The sequence below is a fragment of the Orycteropus afer genome, unplaced genomic scaffold (assembly GCF_000298275.1).
Source record: "Orycteropus afer afer isolate SDZICR_OR568_19922 unplaced genomic scaffold, OryAfe1.0 scaffold00279, whole genome shotgun sequence".
Classification (NCBI taxonomy): Eukaryota; Metazoa; Chordata; class Mammalia; order Tubulidentata; family Orycteropodidae; genus Orycteropus; species Orycteropus afer.
The window spans coordinates 1,914,641-1,919,568 of record NW_006921866.1 but is presented as its reverse complement, the minus strand read 5'-3'; the positions used below and the strand labels follow the sequence as shown (position 1 = coordinate 1,919,568).

The window sequence follows — 4,928 nt, the reverse complement described above, 5'->3', positions numbered from 1 at the left end:
TTCTCCATCCAACCTTAACCACTAATAAGAAGAGAGGAACTAATTGGTGAAAAAATAAAACAAAATAAGCTTAGTATATCTCACAAGGAAAACAATGGTCTAACTCTAGGGATAGTGCTCAGAAGGACTAAAGGTGGAATGAAGGCAACGTCTAGGGATTAGTATCCCACAGGTAATCTTTACAAACCCAAAGTACCACAAACACACTAAACTTAGCTAAATTAAAAACAAGATTATTCCTGCTGCTTCTTTTTGTCTCTTGAAATATATGCTATTTTGTAGGCTCTACCCTTCAATATGAAAACAGGACATTAAAAAAAAATCAGCTAAAATATCTAAAATTATTTAGCACCCCAAATTTTGGGACCACTCAACCGTGAAATGAAATAGATCTGTACTTTTTTTCTTCCTTCAATCAATTTCACAAAAATAAGGAAATTAAAACAATCCAAACATGATTTTTAAAGTCCTTGGAAGTGTTTAGGGAGCTCTGGTGGTGTAGTGCCTAGGGCATTAGACTGCTAACCAGAAGGATGAGTGTTCAAACCCAGCCACTCCTTGGAAGGAAGGTTCGGCAATCTACATCCTTGGTGATACCTCCTCGGAAGCCCAAGGAGGGGTCTTTATGAATCAGATCAGACTCCAGCGCAGTGGGTTTGTTTTGTTTTTTCGGTTTGGAAGTATTTAGAGGAAAAGGAAAAGAAAGAAAGAGAAACAATAAGGGGGAGAGGAAAGTTTTAAAAGAAAAGGAAAGGGGGTAAATCAATGCGCTTCTCTTTTACTTGGTGACAAGCAAGTCACCAAGTAAAAAGGAAGTTCATTTGTAATTTGTTCAGTTGTCTATCTTTTGCACATCTGCGTTCTGGCCAGAAGGGGCTCTGGGGTTCTTCTGTAGCACATAAGCACCAGCGGGTTCTATCCTCTTAAAGTAGTTCTTTTTTTCTATGATCTCAAAGCTAAACTTCCAGTAGAGTCAATTGTTGACTCATTGCTGATCTGAATGTGCAGATAGATGTTGTAAAAAGCTCCATCTTTTTCACAGATGTTTAAGACATGATTTAACATTTTAGTTCCTATTCCTAGCCTTTGATAAGCGTGCGAGGCATCCTAGTGCATAACGTGAAGTCTTTTCTGATTCTGTGAATGCTCTGGTAGCATAGTGCCTAAGGCACTTGACTGCTAACCAGAAGGCTGGTGGTTCAAACCCACCAGCCACTCCTCGGAAGGAAGGTTGGGCAATCCTACTTCCGTAGTGATACTGCCTCGGAAACCCAAGGAGGGGTCGCTATGAGTCGGGGCCGGGCCGACTCCACGGCATATAACAACAACAACATAGCATACTGCACCTATGGCAATATCATTGAAATATGCAAGCTTTGCTAGCTCGCCAACCTCTAGCACATCCTTGTAGAACTTGTCATTGTAGCTGATTGGAAAGATGACCTGGCTTAATCTCTTCAACTGTTTAATATTGTGTGGTGTCACATTTCCCAGCTCTATCCCGCTACCTTTCATCTTCTCCGTCTGCTTAGTCCTTCCTTACAACCAATATCAGTGCCACCATCTTGGTCCTCGCACTGAGCTCTCCATGCTCTCAGCTCTCAGCTCTGCCACTCAACCCTACCAGCCCTCCTCCTCTCCTGGAGGAGGGAGCTTGAGGGGATGATGGAGGCCGCAAGAGTCCAGTGAGGTGCCACGTCTCTCGAGGGCAAAGGGGTTCTCTTCCGCCGCACTAGTGCCGCAGCTTCTCCACGTGTGCACACGGTGCGCTCGGCTCCCTGCCCGTGTACCCAGCCAGACCTGCTGCCACAGTGTGCTTGCTGAGCATTTTTCTATCAGAAATGGCTGTTGGAGTTTTGTCTCAGACAGCATTTCTGCTGGCTCAGGAGGATGCTATGAGCAGAGTGCATGTTTCGGACAGTGTTTCTGTCAGGAGGGGGCTTGGGTGGGGTGCTCTGTTAAGGATGATGTGTTCTGCCAGCCTGAGGAGGCATACAATACATGCTTCCAAATGTGGGTGTGACATACACATGGCATCCCATACACAAAAGCATGCTTCTGACCTCAAGCAAGGCAGGGGCAATGTGTGAGATAGGTCACCAGCTGCTGGGTGGGTGGAGGTGAGGAATTGCCACACTTCCGTTTCTTTTAGTTGTTATTTGATCTACCTCTCTCTCTTTGAAGCTCAGGGTTCCACGATTATTATCTGTATTTATTTCATTTTGTTTCTTGTGTCTTTGTTGCAGAGAGTCTGGGTAGTTTGTTTAATTAGTCTTCCTACTGCAAGTCCATGTACAATAAGTATGCAAATAACATGCACATTATATGCTTGTGCAAACTTCACAACACCCTCACACATTAGTTTCCTGTGCACACTATGTGGATTAGATGAAATGGGTGCACTATATGAGAAAATATGGCATATCCATTTAAGCATTTTATTTCTCTGTGTATACTTTTTTCCTTTGCTGAAAAGGATTATATGTGATGAATATCTTTTTTTCAAAACCTGGTCCTCTTCAATTCTTTCCCAGTTCTTCAAGTGCAGCACCTTCATCTAGTAGATTCTGATTATATTAACGAAAACATTTAGTCATTCTTAACATTTCCTCCTGCTCTTACATGTCTAATTCACCTCTAAGTCCTAGTGATTTCTATTGCCAAAATATCTCCTAGATCTCCACCTGTTCTTTTCAATTAGAGTACAGTCGTACTAGTGAACATTCATTTTAACTCTGCATTTCACTTGCTGCTAATATAACCTTCCAAATCATCTATGCTCAATCAATGCTGTCCCTCTAATAAGTTCTCTACCCTTCAGTCAGAGTAACCATTGGGAACCACACATTTGATGCTTAAACCATTCAAGGGCTTTCTATTATACTTCAGATGAAGAAAAAGCTCTTTATACTAGGTTTTAAGGGCCTACAACATCCTTTTTTTTTTTTTTTTTTTTCACTCCATCTTGTATCTGAAGGTTGCTAGGTATGATTGGGCACATTATGTACTGCACACCTCCAGGGAGCACTAACACACTGTAATCCCTGAGAATGAATTCCTCTGGCTTCTGCAGCATCATAATCATCTGAAGCAAAATAGTTTCACTATCTCTTTTTGCTCTTTAGCTCTACCAGTATTATTTTCTGTTCTCAAATATGTTATGGCTTTCCTACTATAAGATCTTTTACTCATATTCTTTGTTCTTCCTGGAATGTTCCTCTATCCCATTTTCACTAAGTTAGTAACAAATCATCCTTCAAATCTTTACTTATCATTGAAACTTTAATTGGGTCAAACCTGCTTACCACGCTTGGTTATAATTCCATGTACCTCTCCTTTGTATCATTCATTTTGTGGTTAATGATGAACACATTGTATTTGTAACTTTCATTAGAATGTGAAAAATGAGCACCTTTCATTATTTGTTCATCACTGTTCTAGTCCATGACACAGAGACAGAGCCAAGTAAGTACTACTAGGTTATGGTATTATTTTACTTTCATAATGTTGCTATAGCCCAAATACCACAAGTGGGTGGCTTCAAAGAGCAGAAATTTATTTTCTCACAGTTCTGGAGTCTAAAAGCCCAAATTAGGGTTTTAGCTATGCCTATTCCTTTCTTATAAATAGTCCTGAGGATTTTTTAATTCTTGGTTTGCAGATGATCCTCACATGGTGTCTGTCTCCCTGCCTTTGCCCCTTCCCCATGTGTGTGTGGATATCTCTATGTCTAATTTGCTCCTTATGTAACTCAGAAGTGATTAGATTTCGAACCTATTCTACTAGCATATGCTTTAATTAACATAATAAAGAAAACCTTGCTTTCAAACAGGGTTATATCCACAAGGGTAGGGTTTAGGATTCCAACACATATTTTGGGGGATGCAATTTAATCCATAGCAGTACTTATTGGCTGATTTCATCTATTAAGTTATTGTTCTCATCTTTCCAAATGTGGAACAAAACCTAAAAACACAATAATGACTAGAATTACTGGTCAGATGGGCCTGGTAGGATCCCCGATGCTATGGCCCTGGGATACACTTTGGGCCTGGAATAAAACTCACCCCCAGGGGCTGGCTCTTAGCCCAATAGTAATAAGACGTACACACAGACCACTCAACCGAGGGTGATGCAACCACATACTCTATGAAGACACATCCCTTGTAGCAATTGACCACAGGGCACCAGAGGGGCAACATTTGCAAGGAGGAAATGCAGGACACACAGGAGTGCATAACTATGAACGGCATGGGGGAGGGGTGGTTACTGGGAAAGGAGCGGAGGAGAGTGGGTTAGGGTTGGGAATGGTAATTGGGGAGTGAAACCAAATTTACGTGAGATGTTGAATGTAAAACAAACTCTGCTCTGTAAACTTGTACCTAAAGCACAAGTTAAAAAAATATGTATATTATTCTCATCTTTTCAAATTATTACATGATCTTCTAGAGTATATTTTTACTGGCTGTTCAATAATTTTCATACACACATATTCCATAACTACTATTTAACTGATAGTTAGACATATTTTCCATTGTTAATTTCCCACCATTGTTCACATATTTATTCTTATTAGTAATCATTTGGATTGGGAGAAAGACATAAACCTCAAATTTATTCAAACCGAAGAGAAAAGGTTTAATATGAGAAGAAAATCATGTTTAAAGGAATAGTGAGAAAGTTGCAAGAGTGTAGTGGGAATCTGGGCTTGGCAAGTGTCGAAATAGCTTTGATATGTAATAATAAGTTTATTATGAAGACGAAATGAGAGGAAAAATCACTGCTGGTGGAATGTCTTCAACATTGGAGTGAAGTTCTTGTCTTCTGCCAAATTGCCCACTTCAACTTAATTGCTTGGTTTGTGACACATATTAAGGATGGCAAATGCATCTGATTTAATAAATAGAGCCATAAGCGTGTGTGTGTGT

The 4,928-nt window shown here is 40.3% G+C and overlaps 1 pseudogene; it reads right to left on the bottom strand.

Moving 5' to 3' along the window:
• Nucleotides 1–832: 832 nt before the first annotated feature.
• LOC122150991 lies at nucleotides 833–1,515 on the bottom strand (annotated as a pseudogene).
• Nucleotides 1,516–4,928: the final 3,413 nt, after the last annotated feature.